The sequence below is a fragment of the Anguilla rostrata genome, chromosome 4 (genome assembly GCF_018555375.3).
Source record: "Anguilla rostrata isolate EN2019 chromosome 4, ASM1855537v3, whole genome shotgun sequence".
NCBI lineage: Eukaryota > Metazoa > Chordata > Actinopteri > Anguilliformes > Anguillidae > Anguilla > Anguilla rostrata.
In genome coordinates, this window is record NC_057936.1 from 28,571,714 (window position 1) to 28,593,879 (window position 22,166).

At 37.3% G+C, this 22,166-nt stretch overlaps 1 protein-coding gene across 1 annotated transcript in view; it reads right to left on the bottom strand.

Annotated features, from left to right (window-relative positions):
• LOC135253120 (BMP/retinoic acid-inducible neural-specific protein 3-like) overlaps positions 1 to 21,790 on the bottom strand; it is a 134,444-nt gene extending 112,654 nt beyond the window's left edge. The window contains exons 1-3 of the mRNA XM_064332018.1: positions 21,627 to 21,790; positions 20,366 to 20,438; positions 20,178 to 20,249 (exon numbers count right to left, since the gene is read on the bottom strand). The gene's annotated coding sequence lies outside the window, so the exon portion shown is untranslated. The remainder of the gene's footprint in view (positions 1 to 20,177; positions 20,250 to 20,365; positions 20,439 to 21,626) is intronic.
• Positions 21,791 to 22,166: the final 376 nt, after the last annotated feature.

Sequence of the window (22,166 nt, forward strand, 5' to 3'; positions counted from 1 at the left end):
AGACAGCACAGGTAGAAAATCTGATTGGATAAAAGCTCTAATTTATATGAGCTGCACTGGAAGCAGCGCAACTGAGGGAGAGTAGCAATGAAAGACGTTAATAGACTGATGGGAACAAACTTTGTAAAATACATATAGCATTAATGAAAATATATATTATATTCAAAAAATATTATTTTATGATTCTGACAATCTCTAGGCCAGCAGAGAAGGCCTTGCTGGCCCTGACGGCCCACCACTGCTTCAACCTGATCATTGGAATATTTTTTTTTTTAACCTATTGTCCTAACTTTCACATTCTTTATGCAGTTGAAATATCTTACGTCTAATCTCTTCAGAAATATATCCTTTATCCATTTAAATGCATTTGACAAAGAAATATGCAAGAAAGCTAAGGTTTGGGTAGTTGTTTGAAACATGGTGGTAGGGGTGTTATGGTCTGGGCATGTATGGCTGCCACAAGTACTGGCTCACTTGTCTTCATTAATGAATGAGTAAACTGCTGATTGCAGCAGACAAATAAATTCTGCAGCCCGTTGCACCAGGAGAACTTAAGTTTGAAAGTAGGCTAGTTTGATTGTAAATTCAAGTTCATTTAAACCTGTTCCACCAACTGAGTTAGTTCCGGTGCAGGGTTATAATAAATCTTAGAATTTGCACTTAATCCCTACTAGGTGTAATTCCTGAATCAGCCATTGACACAATGCATCGATTTAAAAGATGGGAAAGCTTGTAGGACGACATGGAAGATATAACTCAGCACTAGCGTACATCGGCAACACATTTTCTGTGATAGACTACATCCCTTTGATTTGTGCAATGATGTTGACGTGCACTTTCACTATCAATTTTGCCTAGCGGAGATGCAGACAATAACTGACTTGGCTGTTGACATGACACCAAAAGAAATGGGGCCCTCAGTCCTTCACTACAAGTGTGTCTGGCACTAAGATACTTTGCAACAGGGTCATTTTAAAGTTTGATAGGCGATTAAATTCAAGTGCAAGTCTGCAGTGTGGAACTGTAAGAACAGTAGCGTTATCATTACACCGACATCTGAACAACTATGTAAAGTTTCCTTTGCAGCCTCAACAACAAAACAGAAAGCATCTTAAATTCCATCAAATTGCTGGCTTCCCTGATACTTGGTTGTGTTGATGGCTCATACGTCAGAATGAAGATGCCAAAACATGAGAATGATTTTGTGAACAGAAAAGGATACAACTCAATCAATGCACAAATTGTCTGTGATGCTGAGCTTTCCATTACAAATTGTGTTAAAATGGCCTGGGTCCAAACATGATAAGTTTATTCTGCAGCAGTCCAGTGTATGGAGAGACAGGTTTTAATCTTTCAATTAGATTACCATACTATCGTTTTACTAACAGACCTGTCACAGCTCTAGGACTCGCATGGTTTTCCATTTATTTTTACCCATTACCATGGTTTTTACCCCTTAGTCCCCACTATATGAATTTCTGCTTTTTCCCAGGCCATCATTCTAATACTTTTTCATCTTAATTGACCTGCATTGTAAAATAAAGGCTAAATGAAAATAAGGTAACACACCCTTTTCTATGGTCATAGGCATACTAATGGAAGCAGGTAGAGCTGCAGATGTGGCTGCAGCCTGTGGTGTCCTACATAATGGTGTGGACAGTACAGGGGTGCACAACTTATTTTCCACATGGGCCAGTTCCACATAAAGTTGCCAGCCCAAGGGCCACATCATGTCAACAACTCTGATCACTGCGTTGGGATAGGCCTATGTGAAAATTCAAATATGTGTACCCACATTAACTTTGGGGTGCTCAGCATTTGAAAAAAAATTACAAATAAATAAATAAATAATAATAATAATAATAATAATAATAAAGTGTTTTTAAGGCTGAATCATTGGGCAATACTTCAGTGCCTCTCTGACACAAGCTGGAGGATGTCTGGCTCCAGTGAGATGGTAGAAACTCTGAGCACTGCATGCAAGTTATCATCAGTCAGTCTTGTTCTGAAGGAAGACTTGTTCAGCTTCATCAATGAAAACACTTACTCACGTAAGTGCTCCCACACATTGAGATTAGTTTCAGTGCTTCTGTGCAGAGCTTGGGAAACTGTGTGTGCTCCAATAACTGCGACAGGGCCAGTTCTTTCTGTCGACTTTTCAGAGCAATGGAGCATTGCAGTTCAATGAGTTCCAGTTGGACGTCCTCAGGAACACTCTGCATCAGCAGAGAATGGATCTGCAAGGAGCTTAAACAGAGCTTGTTCTGTCTGAAAGTATGTGAATCTGGATAAGGCCTGCTGCAATTCTTTGTTCCGTTCCAGTCATATTGCTTGTGAGCAAAGGCATCCTGACATGTGGGAAAGTGTGTTAAAATGGCCTTTCTTGACTTGTGAACAGTCTTGGTTTAATTTCAGATGCATGTACTGTGTCAAACAAGTCACAAATGAGTTTATCACTGGCCTGTAATTTCAGATTTAGGTCCGTCAAATGTCCAGTTATGTATGCCAAAAACGCCTCACTTCTGTATGATGCTAAATGTCACCTTAAGCAGCACATTTACTCTCAAGTAAAGCCTGAAATTCACAGTGGTTCAGAGATCACGCTCTCATGAATTTCACAGTGGACAAAACAAAATCCACAATTTACTGGAATTTCAGATATTTTTCACACAATGCTTCCTGGTGTATTATGCAATGATATTGCTTTCCTGATGCTGACCTAACCTCAACCTGCTTATTTAAACATCCAACAAACCCATTTGTCTCACCAGTCATGGCGAGTGCATCCCAAGACAAGCTTAGGTCTTCAACAGTTTCCTTAAAAGCATTGAAAATTTCAAATTCCATTATTCTTAAGTTTAAAAGAAACCTTGTTTGGCAAGATACAGACTAAGAAACTTGCAAGTAAACTGAAAAAGAAAGGTTGAACACTCTTTACTTCGATACAGTATTTAATAGTCAACACTTCGGCAAGCAAGCTGCCTTCGTCAATGAGCGCGACCTGTGTTACATCCAGACCGGCAAGATTCGGTCTATCCATCCATCCATTATCTGCTGTATTCCTGCTTATCCTGGGCAGGGTCAAGAGGGTGCTAGAGCCTATACCAGTGTGCATTGGGAGAGAGGCAGGAATACACCCTGGACAGGCCGTCAATCTATTGCAGGGCACCACTCACTCACCCACTCATACCTATGGGCAATTTAGAGTCTCAAATTAGCCTACCTGTATGTCTTTGGACTGTGGGAGGAAGCCGGAGTACCCAGAGAAAACCCACGCGGACACAGGGAGAACATGGAAACTCCACACAGTTTGAATTCAAACCCAGGACCTTCTTGCTCTGAGATGACAGTGCTACCCACTGCACCACCGTGCCACCCGCAATTCTGTCGATTACTCTCAAAATAGGAACTATACAGTTTGGAACACAGCCATACTAAACTTTTTTTTAAAGTAGATTCAACTAATCGATAAAGAAATTTGTTGTCAACGAGTTTTTATCGTCGGTTTTGTCGACGTCATCGATTAGTTGTTGCAGCCCTAGTCTGTAGTATCAGTGCTTTTATCCAAGGCAGTGGAAAAATATGCAAAGTCTGTTCACTTCGTAGTGCTTTCACCTTGCAAGTCTTTGAATTTGGGGTGCTTTTTAATGGGGGCATGTTATGCCAGGTTTTTATTCACTGAAAAAATATTTGTCAGCCCATTTTGTATTGAATTTATTGTGCTCCTGGTCAACTCTTCGCTTTTTTGAAGTGCTCAGCTTCAATAAAGACGTTTTGTTTGACTGAAGAGCTTGTTTTTTCTCTGCAACATTTCCCAATTCATGTGACAGCAACAAAATGAGACAATTGATGATGACAATCAAATCAATTGACCTACTGTTACTCTTTGTGTCAACACCATCATATGGCCACGAGGGGGAATTGTAGCACTGTTAGTAATTTGAAGCCATTTTCCCCAGTAGGCTACTGTACCCTTATTTTGTTGATTTTCAATTACCTCCGTGGGCTGGTGGTAATTAATCTGGGGGGCACATGTGGTCCATGTTGTTGGCCATATGTTGTGCACCCTTGCACTAGAGGAAGGACATGCAGACACAGTTGATGAGGGTGACATGAGGAGAGAAAATGAAGATACCCACCTGACTGAGGCTGCAGTCTGTACTTACCTCACCAGAGAACATTTTTAATGGACTAAAACAGCTGCCTCAGAGAGACATGAGAAGTAGAGACGGACTTCTATAGGCAAATTTCTACAGAAATTTTTAAAAAACTTATTATACATTCAACAACTAATTGCCATATAAAATAATATAAATATTCAAGTCATTGCACTAGGGAAAAAAAATAAATAGAAATAATTCAGCAACAGTTGGCCTACATCATTCAAATATATACTGTATAAAAGTTTGTAAAATAAATAAAAAAATTGTGCAGAATGTTATTATTATTATTATTATTATTATTATTATTATTATTATTATTATTATTAATAAGTTTTATTTGACATGGACATCACAATTGCATTGGACAAACCAGATGCATTGCTTAAGTGTTTTAGCATACATGCTAATTCTCAACACTTGTCCACAGGAGGCTTTCGGAAAAAAAAAAAAAAACAATAGAGTAAAATGTACAATTAAAATACAGGTGGAAAGAAAGCATTATACTCAAATACATCAAATATCAAATACATACATGAGCTATAGAGCAAAGACAACATGATCAAAACAATAAACCAGACATATTCTATTCATGTGAACACTGTTGTTTTGATTTTAGCCAGAATTTGAGTCCTCTATTAAAAACATTGCCATCAGTCTCTAGTTTTAGATCAGTGGGTAGAGAGCTCCAGAGTTTTGACCCCTTTACCGAGAAGACAGACTGACCAAATAAGGTCTTGTACATTGGGACAAGACAGTCACCATTGGTGGAAGCTCATGTAGTTGCTCTTCTAGAGCTCTGATGTCTAATAACTAATTCAGAAAACGGGTGAAACGTGATTATATAAACATTTAAAAACCAGTTTAAGATTGCTGAAAGTCATGAAATTTTCAAAGGTAAAGAGGTTGTGTTTTCTTGAAATATCACAATGGTGCCATCTCATTGGTGTCTGGTCCATGATTTTTATTGCCTGCCTGTATATTGAAATAATAGGTTTTAATATGGTTGGAGAGGCTTGTGACCATGATGTGATGCAGTATGACAAGTGCGAGAGAATCATTGCATGCATGTATAGCTGTGCAGTTTGACATGACAAGTCCCTTCTAATAAAAACAAAAACAATTAAAATTTGGTCTGACCTTCTTACAAATGTGCTTTACCTATCAAATTTTAAATTCTTATCCAAGATAATGCCTAAGTACTTGAATGAATATAAATGCATTGTGGTCAGAATGATTTAAGGCTAGTTCATGCCTTGCAGGCCATGCATGCCTCACCATCAATCAAGGTTCTCTGGAGGACTAACCACCACAAAAGCCAATTATTTAAATTCATTTTTCCTGTTTACAAGCAACCTATAGCTTTAAATTTCAATTCATACACCTGAGAAATTGTTTATTGCCGAGATAAGATTAGAACCCAGAAACTAAGAGAGCAGTACAAACCGTAGTTTGCATATGTAAAATTACAAGGAGAAAAAAGGAGCACATTTACCTGAAGCTATTGCCATCTATTCATCCAAAATTCAGAAAATTCCTCACTTCAAAGCAGAAGCTGTACCAGCATCATATATTACCTGTCATTGAAATCCTGACCCGAGTTGAAATACATACAAAGACATGTTTTTACTGCTTGCAGTTTTCACTTGATCTCCATTCCAAAGCACACACACTTAGCTTGACATAGCGGTGAGGTCACACAGTGTGTGACCAAGAATATGTAATTGTCATCTTCCCTGTTCTTTCATTGTAGATTGACAGGGAAGCCATGGCTAGTTCATGAAGATGGAGTTTATGACTAGAATACTGATTTCTGGTTGGAATGACACTGGGGCCAGTTACGTGATCTCCTGTAGGGCAGGTGACCACTGATGACTAGTTAGCATGTTATACAAGACTCTAGGACCATAATACAAAAAATACATGAACAAATTGATTACTTTTATTTATTTTTTTCCATGCGAGCACATGGGTGAATACTGAAGCATTTTTAAAAATTCAGAAAATGAGATACACAGTGATGATTGAAGTCTCACAATGATGCTATTGGTGTCAGGGTTGGGGAAGGTGGGACGCAACTGCGGACCGAGGGGATCTAAAAGTTAACCCCAAGGGGTAACCACAAAACCGCTAAGCGATAGAAAGGGACAGGGGAACTACCAAATAATAAAGGGAGCTAAATAATCGCTCCCTCCACTCACTGAAACCTCTGTCAGTGGACTCAGAAAACTAAAAGAAACAAAACACCGCCGCAGCGTAGCTACCCAGAAAGTAAAACCCCACAAGAAAAACAGTGGAGTGGAGTAACTTACAAAAGAAAAATGACACTCGCAGCCTGGCGGGTACAAAACAAAAGGAAAACTAAGGAGACGAGGGCAAAATGTCCTGCACAGCGCTAAGAGATAATCAGCTCAGAGAAGAAACTAAATGGTGATCAAATCTTGCAGATAGGATCAATGCAGTAACTTCTGCAGATTTTTACACCCCTACACACCAAGAGCATGACAAACAATGAGTCTGCACTGAACCCCAGAAACCAGGGGCTAGATATAGGACTCCCACACCTGACCCTCATCAGGGACAATTAACTCAGAGCCAATGCCTGTGAGGTGCCATCACCTCACCATAGCACTCACACATCTGCCCCTCATCAGGGACAATTACCCCACAGAAATCAATGAGTGAGAGGTACCACCACTTCACAATTGGTATGTGTAGATCAATAGCTTAACCATGGGGTGGAAGGAGACGCCACTATTTGTCTTTGAATCTGTATTTGTTCAACCAAAAAATGATTTGTATTTGCATTGGTATTTGGATAAAAACTAGAAGTGGGTGTGACTAAAACCCAAAGTTTAAACCCCAAGCTCTATAAAATGTCAGAAATCCCTGATTTGTACCATTATAATCACTTGCACTGCTAATGTTGAGATATTAAAGCATTAAAGTCATGGTTTTACAATGACACCAATAATAATGCAGTTTAACAAGTGGTCATTTGCTTTTTACAGCTGTGTTTAACAAACAATGAACTATTTGCTATATAGCCATAGCAGTCTTGTATAACACTAAGGTAAACAAACAGTCAAATCAAGTTTCAAATATAGGCAAACGTTTTTATAAATCAAAACATAGTTACTCATCCTTACAGTGAACTGTAGAGTACAAACTGTTTTAGCTCTACCACCACCCCTACCTGAGGGACACTGAAGTCAATTATAAACTAAAAAATATATATTTTAGAATTTAAAAGTGTTCCTCATCTTCATTATGAACTATTGTACGCTATGAACTGCTAAAACTACAGAATGTAAGGCTAACATGTTTTCCTGTTTTTTGTTTGTTAATATTTTTTCCCTCTTTGTTGAAGCTACACTTTACATGTATGTTTGATTTGCATAAGCATGGATAAATTAAATAAAACATTGAAAAGCATTCCTGGGTGGAATACTTCTTCAACTATTATGCCCTTACTCCAATTTCTCCAAGTTGTATTTTGTGAAGACAAGCTCCCGCATATGAGCTGGCAGTGCTGTCAAACGTGTCCAGCATTACAGCATCGATGCATGCACCAGTAACAACCTAATTTGATAAAGATTATGAAATCATATATTGCAAAACTATATTCTGGAAATAAAGGACACAACTCATAAATGTGAGTTGTAAAACCTGCTATAGACTCTTTTTAGATGAGTTTGAAATTAAAAAAAAAAAATGCATTACATCATACCAACAGTTAAACATTGTGGTAATGCGATGGTGTGGGGATGGTATTCTGTCTCGAGACCTGGACAACTTGCCATTATTGAAGGAACCATGAATTCTGCACTGTGCCAGATATATTGTTAAGAAGAATGTCTGGTCATCTGTCTGTGAGCTGAAGGGTAGTTAGGTTATGCAGCAAGACAATGATCCAAAATACAAATGCATGTTCATGCCTGAATGGCTAAAAATAAATAAAATATCTGGAGTTGCCAAGTCAAAGTCCTGACTTGAACCCAATAGAGATGCTGTGGCAGGGCCTGAAATGAGCAGCTCATGTTTGAAAACCTACCCATTTGTCTGAATTAAAATAGTTCTGAATAGAAGAATGGGCTAAAATTCCTCCACAGTGATGGGAAAGACTGATATCAAATTATAGAAAATGTTTGGTTGCAGTTATTGCCACTAATTGTGGTGAAACGGGGCAATTGTTTTTTCACATGGGTCATATGGGTGTTTGATAACTTTTCTCATTAAATAAATGAAATAACTATTTTAAAAGGTGTTCTACGTATTCTCAGGTTCCCTTTGCCTAATGTTACATTCTGGCTAAAGATCTGAAACCATTCAGTGTGACGAATAGGCAATAATAGAGGAAATCAGGAAGGGGCAAATACTTTTTCACGGCACTGTACACGGTTACCACCCCTGGATGGGTGAGGAAGCTTGCAGGGGGGGCCCAGAGAAACTGTGCTAAACCAGTGAATCCCGCCTAAAACAATGGTCAACCTGTTAAAAAATGAACAAGTATGTCTTAAAGACGGTCTAGAACCCAAAGCTCTCCAATAACGCTGTCACTTGTTTAAATGTGAAATTGGGATGCAATTCATCATCAATTCAGGAGGACTGTGGTGTTGGACATGAGTGCACCTGGGACACAAACTGAAATTCTTTATTGTTGATTAAATTAAGCCCCAAAATGCATTTCTTGAAGATGAATCAATGAATTCTCCAATCTAGTCACTTTTACAACTCCTGTACTACCAAAGCAGGGAAGATGGTATGTGCTAGTCTATTAATACCTTCTTTTTTGTTCTGCCAAGGTAAACACTATTCAAGTATAAAACAATATTCCTGCATATTCATTGCATACATTCAATTTTCATGAATAGTTAAAAGACACAAAATGACTAATAAAACCTGATTCAGCCAAAAATCTTGGGAGATTATTAGATATGAAATGCAAATAGTGGTACAAGCCTTAATGATTACATAAAGCCAAACTGACCAAGGTGATATGAATTTAAATAGAGTAACCTGATACAATAACAAGAACTACACAAAACACAAATACATGCAATTACGATAATTACATATCCATTCCAAATGTATATTCAATTGTAATCCAACATTGATTCAAGTAGTTTTGAGTTGCCACATTCAGACCACAAAATGGTCAAAAAAGCAACCAATATGTAACAAATGACATATTATTGTTAGTGTCTCTTAGCACAATATGGCTTTCACACAGACTGTTTAAATCATGTTGGTTAAGATTAGCACTGCACTGCACAGTGGCATTTCCGCTAACTAGCTAGCATGTTAAGGTGGATTTGTTTTCATTGGTACCAGTCAATAGAGATTAAAGGACTCTGTTCTTTCTAGACCACCTTAATTTGATATGCACTGTTGCCTACCCTGAGCCTTGGGAGAAAGAATCGTTATGACATGAAGCAAATTAAGTTCAAATTTACTTGAATCACAGTAAATTTCATTTCATCATAAAATCTCACTAGTCTGATGGGAAAGAAGGTTACCCATTTTTTCTTGGTCACCTAGTCAAGCAGATGGTAAAGGATGCACTGCTGTTTGATGTATTACTATAATATCTGAAGTCAACAAATACCTGTCAATTTCTAGAATCTGAAACAAATTTCACAGTTAGCTATGCCCCTAATTTAAATAAATAGATCTACATAATGTAGCTTATAATTTTGTATTTGTATTACAAATTTAACTGGAGGTGTCCCACGTCATACCCATGTTCTCCTCCAAACTATTCAATAATGTTGAAAATACTCAAGGAAAACAATGCCCATGTGAGTTTTCTTAAATATGTTTGAGCTGCTGAAGATTTATGTCACACTGCCTGTGTCAACTGCAGCAATGGAATGAATGGTTATGCTCTAAATTAAAGCTTGTGAAGGCTAAACTTTGCAGCCCCTACAAAGAAGCAATCAATTGAGAGTAGGTAATTAAGAAAGAAGACATTCCAGTCAACCATAATGAGGGCATCAATACATTCAGACATGGCCCACCGAAAAAGGTGCTATTGTATCATTCTGAAAGCCAAGGCGGTCCAGGACCAAAGCAACCCTGTAAGGGTGTCCAGCCCTCAACACACACACACATACACATTTAGTATATAATTTATACATATTATGGATTGTTGTTAAGCTATTGTAATATGTTGTCAGGTAAGTTATTGTTGGAAAAGTTATTAGATGATTCGGTTATTGTTGTATTACTTATTTTTAAAAGTTGTCCTTGTATAAGTTCATACTGATAATGATTATTGTGTGCATTTGATGATAGGTAAACAAAATATTTATAGAATATATTTTTTTATTGATGTAATTAATGTAACAGTGACAAAAAAGATTTAGCAATTTTCATTCTAGTTTTGTGTACCCTTTTTACCTGCCCCTGTAATGGCCTAAATGGCCCTCATGTGGGACATGTGGTTGCCAAGTAAATGCTTTAAATGCAGAGAAGTGATTTAAACCTCCATGACTCACATCACTCAAGCAGACCCGCGTAGAAGAATCAGAGCTCCACACTGTGGCTGATAATGATGGTCAAAATGGAATACTCGGCCTGTGCAGCAGTGAAAATAATGTTGAATATATAAATACATTAGGGTTCTCCTCTCAATCAAGATGGCAAAAGTGCACTAAAAAGGCAACTGCTGCTTCAGGATAATTGTAAATATAAGCATATTACAACGATGGGTGGCGTGGTTAGTTATAGCCAACAACAGACAGGTTGGAGATCTTTATGGCCTAGTCAATAATAAAATGATTACAGGAGTGTCGACACAGAGCAAGCATTGAAATGATGGCTTCTCAATCATTTCTGAAATAACTCTTCATTAATCGGGTGCTGTGAGTATGAACATTAAAATTAAATAAATAAGTTATGCAGTCCCAGGTCAGTTCCCCCTATAACAACAGTAAATTTAGAAAATAATCATTCTACACACCCCCCTCTCTCTTTCTCTCTCTCTCTCTGATTTGTTGCAGTAGCTTGTATTTATTTACTTTCGCTATGACAATTCCCCATTTTGCAACTTTTAATTGAATGTTTTCAATATCCAGCATCAGTGTAAAATGGCTACATAGCCATTCTTCTCCTTCTTCAGAGAGTCCAGTGTTGTACAGTATGAATTGCAAGGGATTACAAAACTTTTTATGTGAATCCACCCAGAGGTAGACCTTCTAAGTTAGCAGTGAAATACATTCTCTCCATATTTAATTTTTAAAAGCCACATTGCCTGCCTTGTCATGTTATTTCTGGTGACACTTCTTCCAACAAAGACAGGAAAAAAACTTTCCAGAAGTGAGGGACATGCTGAAAGCAGAAACATCAATGTCCAGTTTACTTAAGGATTGTGGTGTGCAACAAGCAATTGTGCTGAGTAAATCTGTGATCTCCTGAATCATTGCTTCCGTCAGAGAGTGTCTTCATCTGGAACACAGGCTGAACTGCATGCAGCTTATTTGTAGGAGAGGAAAAATCCACAGAGAGACATGAATGTCCTTCTGTCATCTGTAACTTGTAGGCCAGCATCACTGCTGAACTATATAGGCTGATGCACATGACATTGAAAATGCACTATAAATATATGAAGTCCATTATTGCTGAGGTTGTTGCTTCCATCCCCATTCTCCACTATGAAAACTGGATAAAATAAAACTGAATTACAGCATCACCACTCTTAACAGGTGCCTCAAACAAATTAAACACATTTTGGTGGTAACTATTGAGAGTTGTGGGTAACTGAGCTACTAATCCCATATACATTCATCAGGCTCTATACATCACATCCATTGGGCAAATTAATCATCTGTCTTCAAAGTCTCAAGGCTTCACCACCATCCATGTATCATACTTGAGCATATGCACTTGAAGGGTATGTAGATTAACTCAACACTTAGAGAAAAACAATTAAATCATGTAGGTGTGAACAGCAACCTCTTGTTACCAAGAGCATTAAAAGAATATTTGCCCAAAGTCCAATTCTTCTACTTTTGTCTGGCTTAAGAGTTTGCTCCATATTTGGGCTTTTGTCTTTTTCAATGCAGAATAATAAATATGACAATATTCTTTAAGACATAGGCTTAAAGGATTGTCTGTGCTAATGCTGCATAACTAATATGGATACTTAAGTATTCAAATGCTTTAATGTTTCAGTCAGAACATGCCCTACCATTAACTGCTGGTAGATAATATAAAAGATTCTTATAGATAAATCTTAGTGTTGTTCATTCAAAAAAGCATCTGACCATTCATCAGTATTAATGTAGAAAACAAGTTCACAACTGCTGTTATCTGCACACTCTTTCCAACAATATTTTTATCTCCGCCAAGGAGAAAATGTCCTGCAGTGGCATCAGTCTATCTCTCCATCCATGAATGTGCACAGTAAATTCCATTGCAATTCAGCCATTACTTTTCAAAATAATGGCTGAATTGCCATGAAACTTGCTGTGCATATTCATGTTCCCAAGAGGAAGAAATTGATTTTGGTGACTCCATGACCTTTCTTGTAGCGCCACCATCAGGCCAAACTTTCAATTTGTGTTCAACATATCTCAAAAGGTAATGGCCCGATTGCCATGAAATGTGCAGTGCACATTCATGTTCCCAAGTGGAAAAAACTATTGATTTGGTGACACCATGACCTTTCCTTTAGCACCACCATCAGGCCAAACATATCTGGAAAAGTAATGACTGGATTGCCAAGACATGTTGTGCACATTCATGCGAGGGAAGATTTTTGTGCCTGTGATTTTTGTCTAGTTAAAACATGCTTTTAATTTATATGAGCTAGAAAGACCTTGTAATCTTAAATGTTTGATAAATGGATGGATTCTTAGTCCACTTTGGTACAATGATCCAAGGGTGTGGCATCTGGCCTTCACTTGCATTTAACACAATACACCATTATCTTAGAGAGGAAGAGTAGAGAGGAATACTATGGAATGGACAGTAAAGAAAAGGTAAAAAGAGAAGATTGTTTGTGTATGTTGTTTAATTGGGTCTGGGAATGAATTTTCTTTAAAGAGAGAACAGATATATTACGGATGGCATGCATCAGTTACCTTTTATAGATTTTATCAATATTATCCTATTCTCAGGTGTGACTCTCTTTGGAAATCAAATTCCATGCTGTGATGGTCATCGTGTATGCAAATCCCAGTCTCTATGGCATTTTATGCACCTGTTGCCGAATTGATGACGCACAAATCAAGCTCAGCTTAGGGAGCATGGACATGTAGCCCGTCATCGGCTTTTTTGTATATCACAGTAATTTGTTCGGTCATCTGTCATTTTCATAGCCACTCTACATGGCTTTCCAGCTTGGATGAAGATTGCTGGTCTCCCATTCTGGGTACTTGGCCATAATGTCGGAATATCTAGTTTGTTATGAACTAGGTAAAATATTTTAATAGTTCTTAAAGATTCCATGAGCCTAACCATGGAAATGAACAGAATAATCCTGTAATTACAACAGATTTTTCTTTGCTGTGTTTTGTAGATGCTTGTGCACAACCTCAGGGGAATATTGAACAGGAAAAGGTCATGTAAAATAAGTAACGATGCCTAATCAAGCCTCTTAAGTTATGTTGACCTTGGTATAGGCTACGAAAATACATCAGCTGTACTCCATAAGGCAGATTGAGACAAAGATTGTTTAATGCAACAACTGATATCGATGTTTTACACAAATTGTTGTATATTATTAAGTGTGTGCTGGGATATTAGTATGTCTCAACAAACCTGTTAAAAACAGGTCACAGAAAGCCATTTTAACTTAAATTAGTTTTGGAGTGTACATATAATTAAACAAATAATCATACATCTCAGAATCCATGAATGGAAAACTGCCACAAAAAATGTGACTGCACCAAGGTGTTTCTCATAACGTTAAACATCAGCTATGGATGTTAATGCTATATTTTAAATGAATTAGTTTAAGCAATATGTCTTGTGATTATGCTTCTGTCATAAGAACCTTTAATTTAACATCACTTACAGAAAGTACATTTCAGCTCTACACTCTTAATCTTTCAATCAAGTATAATGTAGTTATACTGGGTAAATTAAAATTGGGCACCTTAAATGTAAGTCCTATCTATAACATTTGTGTGTGCAATAGTCAAAAACCTCATCTTCACAAGTAGATATTACTTCAGATACTAATTGGTCCCTGAGCAGCCAATTGTCCAACTACTTTTGGCCCCCAAAATGGGGGAGACCATGTATAAAAAGGGTTGTAATTCCTACATGGATCACTGGATATGGATGTAAATACTTATGGATTGCACTATATACAGTATGTATACACAAATGTATGTACAGGTAGTGGCCAAACATAATTAAATGTTTTGATCTGTAATTATGTATTGTGAATTTTCCTGGAATAGTTTGGGTACACACATCTGCTAAAAAAAGGCAAGGTCAATGTTAATCACTACTTAATGATTATGAGCAATCACATTCTTCCCAGTGTATCATTTCTTTCCTGCTGGGAGAGGTGTCTTCCGGGGTGACAATGCTCCTATTTGAGTATGACAATGATGTCCACATGCCATGGCTTTCTTAGTCACTAGATGTGAACCCAATCTTATGGCATTTATTCTAGAATGATGTCAGCATTCTCTACCTGCACTACATGCCAAGGCATGAGTTTACTGATTATCTCATGTAAGAAAAGCACAACATTCCTTCTGCAAAATTCCAATCCATTGCCATTTTTGTGCAATGTGCAAGAATACCCTTATTCTTAAAAATGTTCCTATGAAAAAAGCAATATGGGGTACGTGACATGTGCAATTCAGGCTAATAGCAAACAAATAACTGATCTGTCACCCTGAGACATTCAGTCCTAGCTATGTAGACCCAGGCACAAGAAAGACAACCTCTCACCCACAAAGGGCACAAAGGACCACTTCAGCTTGACAATCAAGAGGCTCAAATGAGGCACACATGATAGACTTCAATACTCACTCCAGGTCCCAGGTGGGAGGAAATGTTGCGGCCTATGCCACCAGAAAAACTGCCTAATCAGGTGGATATCCTCAGCAGACAGTCCTGGGGATGCGCGAGCAGCAGTCCTCTCTAATTGTAGCCGGACTGTCCTCTGTCAAATAGCACCCGTAAGAACGGGAGGATTATAGTGTTTGCACAGAACAAGGTATGCATAGACTGGAACAAGCTCCACCTGTAGGACTACTGCCTAACCTTGCATTGCCTTGTCCCAGGGAGAAAAACAGAGGGCTCTGTGCTGACTCCTCTTGATGCAAAAGCATTGACTACAGCCATCCCAAAACGATCCCAGATGGACTGAAACACCTCTGGGTGAAGCCGCTATTCCCTGGGCCCGCATCTTTTTCTGGATAGCATGTTTGCTGCCAGGTTCTCCCAGCCAGACAAATACACAACCTTTCCACACAGTTCCTCAATAAGAAAGTTTTAAGAGTTTACTGACTTAATATTGCAGTTCCCACCTTTTTAACTGTTACCGTCATTTATTTATTTTCATTTAAAATACTTTTTTTAATTATTCATTTTTATTTATCTAGGCTTAAAAGAAGAGGTGGTTTCATACCTGACAATTGTTTTGTTTTTGATATATTACATACTGTGTAAGTACAGGGTTTCAAATTTCATCTGAAAAATTAAGCAAAAGTATTGTACTATGAGGGACCAGCGAGGTCATTTTATTAATATAATCTGCAGTGCCAGGGGTCATAAGAACATTTGATCTAAGACTCATTTTTATTCTAAGAGCAATGACTACCCCACATGAAATTATTTCGACATTATTTTAATGCAGTGCGAAGCTTAGTTTATTTATAGATGGGTAAAGGGCAGAAGGCTGCTTTCACTTTCTCTTCCCCAAGTACATTTATGGAAATTATTTAATCTTGCTGGTCTATGCACTTTGTTTCATATTTTCACAATCTTTGCTTGAATTCATAAATTCAAGATTTGGTATCAGAGAAAGTAGTTTCCAATGAGTATCTATTCTGGGAGAGGCAATGCAGTACAAGAGCTTTGTTGCACAGTTGTGAATTAAAACCCTTCTTTGTATGACTATTGCAGTTTTTTCTGCATTGATTTGTGTTATTCCTTCTGCAGTGATTTATGAAAAGCAATTAGTATGAATAATGTTGGAGCTGGCTTATGCAAGAAGGCCAGCAAAAGGAACATGTATGAAAATATACCAAGGTTAATTATCTTGAAACTACAAGGGAACGCAGAACTAGTTCATCCATTAGAAAGAAATTACAAATGGGTATTGCTCGTTAGTATTATATTAACATTTACTTAAATTGATATGCATGGGAAAAGGTTATGGCGAAAAAGAGCCAAGCCCAACAGACACAGAGTGCAGGGCAAAACCAGATCCTAGGCGGAACAGCATTCCATCATAGGCCGCAAGATTTCTCTTCACAATGATAAATTATGTTTCCCTGGGTAACATTTTTGGACTATAAGTGGAAAACTAGACTATCATTGGGATTCAGTCAACATTTTGTCCTTACAAAGCAATAATGTTTTTGTTAGTTCAGTAATCACTAAGACTAACTTTCTAAACTAAGTTTGTGAAGAAAGAGAGAACCACTTGCATTTATGTATAAGTGAATGTTAAGGATATATGAATACAGGCCTGTATGTCAGATAAGTTAAGACATACCTCACATTACCACATCTGTTCTCGATTCTTTTTTTAATTTTCAACATTTTTTCAAACCCAAGGGCTGGACAAGAACAGTGAATGTGTCTTACTGAGAGGCTGGGTGACTCGCTCAATCGCTGACTCCCTAATGTTATAACGTGGCAATCGTTATAACAATCATTCACCTACGTGAAAAGAGAGTTCCATACTGTATTTTTACGAATTGTATGCACATGCACGCACATTTTTAGCAGTAAAATAGAATTGTATTATGCTCTTAAATTAAAATGGTGTTTCAAAATACACATCTTTAGAATGTTCGACTTAATCTGAAGAATGGGACTGTGCCGTCACAGAAGGGACCACTTTGTGCTCAGATTGCACAAGCAGATTGCAGTTACCCTACTATCCACTGGCAAATGCTCATTTAGTGTATGGAACCAGGAACAGACTGTAAAGAGACCTAACCCATTCTCAGCAAAAATGCACTCGAGGGGGTTTTTACATGGATGGACAGACAGAAACTAAGAAGTATTTGTTTTTGCAGCAAAAGATATTAATGCATTGACCAGACAACCAGGACTCATTGAAAGCATAGACCCTAGGGAGAGTTCAAAGCCAGGCACAGAAGATATAAAAAAGATATAAAGACTCTTAACAGTGGACAAAATGATGTCTAGATGCACTGAATGCCTGTTGCAGTAAATGTAATTCTTTTTCATTTAAAGTACATGAAGCCCTTCTCACAATTAAATGTTGAGAAAATATAGAAGAGTTTACTTTTTTATCTGGTGCTGCTATTCACCTGTAACTTGATAAGGCAGTGAAGCTAGATATGACAGTACTTGCAAAAGAAAGGATTGGCCTATATTTCTTGCCTTGACATCAGCGGTGTCACCTTCAGTTTGTAATGAAAATGGCGCTGTTGCTATTTCAAGGTCTAGACAACGTCTCCATGCCTGCATGTGCAGTATCTTTCCGGCTGTTATTTTTCCATTCTTACCTGACAGTAAAATAAATTTGTTTCAGGAACATTGATTTGATTCTCTTAAATGCATTTTAGGTTTCACGTTTCTCAACAATGATAAATCCTCAATTGTTTGTTTTCATGCAATGTTTTTCAATAACTGCACACCCTATCCAAAGAAAAAATATTTAATCTATAGCATATTATTACACAAAGGAAATACTACTGCACTGTTTTCCCAGAAGAAAGATAATTTTAAAATGTACTGAATGACTGTCTCATGTAAAACCTGTGAAGTCTAAATTTGAATGGCTGTCTTAATCAACATTATCAAAAAAGTAAATACTTACGTGCATTATACGTTTCATCCTCTGTGTTACAAGCATTCAAAAGAGGTGCTTTAAAGTGGACAATAAATTAACAAATGTGTATATTGATATATACCAACCATAGTAGCTATAAATTCACACACTTGCTATGGCAAGAAAGAAAATAAAATTAAGTTTCAATTGTTTTTGCAAGGCATACTGAAAGATCGCACAAAAAAGAACAATTTTGCAAGTGTTTAAGTACAGGTGTCAAATCATATCTTCATCCATTCCTTTGGGGAAGATGGTATCAGATATGATTTCACATCAAAGTAACCCTTTCTTGCACCCCGAGATTAAAACTTTAGTAAGCCCTACATACACACGTCCTGGTTAAGACATTACAATGTACAGCCACTGAGGACCTGGGAGCACATTTTGCTCATGCTCAGTGAATTTAATTTTCAATGAATGTTTGCCAAGAGCCTAGAGTGTATGGATATTCAGAGAGATACAGTAGACCATTTCATTTGATAATTGTATGTACCTGGGCTGCAACAGCGGGGCCGGCCCTACAAATGCGAATGTCTGTGACTGACTGACTGACTGACTGACTGAGTTACACCGCGCATGTCTGTGACATCGGCTGGTTCAGTCCAGCCATATACTAGGTTTTAACCTGGTCTTGTTTACTTTCTCGTGTATGGTTAGCAAGGATTCCTGCCTCTGACCTTTGCATTAAAATCTGAACAATTAGAGTGCTGAGGAATGTGTGGCAGAGTGTGAAGTTGTGATCATGGCACTGCTGGGTGGTTTTTAAGCCATTTAAGCAGTATTGGCTGTGTTTCGGGAAAGAAGGGAACCATCAGCACAATAAGACATTTGTATGGTGGTGTGCACCTCCAAATGTTTCTAGCTTTAGTTCTTGCGATGCAGAGCAAAATGGTATAAACAGTAGAGACTAAATATGATGACATAAATATGATGAAATATAGATTTTTGAAATTTTTTAATATTATATTTCAAGATTATATATTTCATCTTATTTTATTACAGAAAATGTTAGCTGTGCAATGTATTGCTGTTAACAAGGTAACCACAAGCATGGCCTGTTACTTATTATTAAATTATAATAGCTAATTAAATTGTTTCTGAGGACCAAAATAAATGAATGAAATGTATTTTAATTTATGATTTGCATACAAAAAACATTTAGCTGAAATACTTGCAGACTTGAAAATATTCAAAATGTAATATTTCACCCTAATTTTTTAGGGTGAAATTTTAAACAGGAAGGGCCATGCCTTTGATTGTCCCTACTATAAATCAGTGCAAACACAGAATGGAATCAGGGACCACATGTGAACTGCAGAGTATTGAACCATACAATCTTTCTAGCAAAATATACAGTCTGTCATCCACCCTCCTGGCCATCTATGAACATCCAACACCCACACAGCTCATTACCATTTCAACTGTGATTACCTCAGGTCTTACAATAAGTACTACATTAAAACTACTGTATGGTGCACACCTCATTTTAAACAATGATGTGCTGATGATTTTAATAATATTTACATAATTATGGTGTGCAGACTAAGCATACACGTCAAACTTATGAAAAGATAATACATTTTACATGATATGACGTTCAAATTACTACTTCTAAACAGTTTGTGTTACTAATGGGACATTATTCCTATTACTACTTAAAAATTTTACATTGGTAAATTTTTTAAAAATTGAATGTAATTCTTTTTTTTTTTTTTTACTTTGGATACCTGTCAATTTAATAAATAATGTGTGTCACAGTCGTTTGTTTGTTCCTTAAAATATTAATTGGGGTATTATGACTATTTATGTGTATATCTGCTAAGAAAAGTAATTCCTAATTTGCGTTCACACAGTAACAATAAAACATAGATTTAATTAGGTATTCTTTTTTTAAATGATCAATTAATTCATTAAAAAAATATATTTTTCAAGATTTGTCTAATTCTTTTACATTGCGTATTTTAATTCTATTTCAGCAGGCTAGCAAAATACAAATTACAAATTACATGCTGTCTTACCCAAAATGGTCAGGTCCCTTGGCAACCCACCAAATGTGACATTTGCCAACCAGCCCTGCTCTGCTTCCTGTGCTGTGGATGCAGGAGGAGGTGACAGTGTGAACCTGCTGACTGTCCATTCCAGGGAGGTCATTTTTTGGTGATGGTGTGAATCAGCTGCAAAATTGTTGGTCTCTTTCCTTCTCTACCTGCAGGAGCCCAGGCAGCAGACCCATGCAGCATGTGGGTCATCTGGTGCACTAGCCCTGCGTGATTCCCGCCCTGCGGAAGACAGTTTGAAAAACACTTGACAGGTAATACTTACAAGCTAGTACAAGTTAAAATCCTCAGCACATTCTGGTGGATATGGGTCTGATGAGGAACTACAGGTAAGACTATGCATGTTATCTCTACTGCGTTGTTCTAAATATTGTTATTAAAACAGTAGGCCTATAATAACATTTGAAGTCAAATCCATTTTTTTTTTTTTTTTTTACACAAGTAGAATCCAGCATCATTGTCCTTATCATCAACTGTGAATGTAGCATTTCTCATCATGCACTTTTGGTTTAACAATGATCCTATAATTACTGTCAGTTTTGTGGTTCAAAATGTTTTTTGATTTGTAAAACTTTCAGTTTGAACCCATATGACATCTTTTTGCTTAAAAGTAGCCTAGTGAATACAGTAGTCTGGTGTCTATAACTCCCACCACCGTGTGGTGACAATTTTTCAGTGCATTGACAATACTAGTGATGTCTTAGGTAGACAGTAGGAGGAAAATGATTATTGTAGTCTGTTGCCAAATCATGTATGAATACAAAAAGTTCCATGAACAGACAATAAACAGAAAGCACACCGATTTTATATAGGCTACATGCACACAAAGGGTGTAGATACATACATGTAGGGTATTGCATACATACGTTTGAGGTATTTACATCTATATTGGGTGATCCGTGTATGAATTACTGAGCTCAGCAGTGCTAGCTTTCCTAATGATGTTCCAAACAGTTGATTTTGGTTACCCTTATGTTTGGCCTACTTCTCTAACTTTTTTCTCTTATTTCTCAGCCTCTTTATGTCCTCCTTGACTTTCATTGGCAAAACTCTGGTTCTCGTGATGACAAAGACCAATAACATACTCCGTGACGAGCAAGTAAGCCATTGTATTCGTATTTATTAAAGACCGCGCGACTCTGTTTTCAGAAAATGCCGGATTATTCCACGTTGGGGGTCAATTGCGTTTGTGTTAGGTATACTTCTGTTCTGATGATGTGATTATTTATTTTTCTTGTGTCAGATAAGGCCTGCTGCTGCAAGTTTGTAATGTTGCGTTTGTATGTGTTATTTCTACTGTTAGGTATCAAATGTCTAGCGTGTGAATGTTTCTGTTTAATCTTTTGGTTGCATAACACAAATATCACCGCTATTTTCATTGACCGTTAAAACCATGTTAATCATACTCACTTCTGCGTCTCAGTTCCACGAACTGCCAAACGGAGCAAGATCACAAACCAACCTAATGTAGACGGGGGTAGATGGTAGCTACCACTGAAGTGTTTTCAGGGAATGTTTGTATTTATTTATAATTTGCGTGTAGATCATTTCAAGTGACTTTATTTTCTTTTCTTAAATTCGTAATTGGTTTCAAGTTTTCTGTATTGTTTATTTATGGTAGTTTGGCAGTTCTAAGCTAATTGATTGAATTTATGGTGGTTCATGCCAGGGGAGGAGCTACTTGTATAAAGCACTGAGTTCAGAGTTCCTCCTGGCAGTCCTGACTCAGCATGCTAGCGGACTTGGCCCACAAGGTATAGGCAATTTTTTTGTGAAGTACTGCATTTTTGATTTCGTTTTTTTTTTTTTTCTTCTTCTTCACTTTAGTTAGGTACAGTTTTTATTTTCTAGTAGTTTTTGTTCACTATATATTTTGCACTTTTTTGGGAACTGGCACTGTAAATAAATAAATAAATAAATAAAATTCATCAGGTTCACTGCTGCTTCACC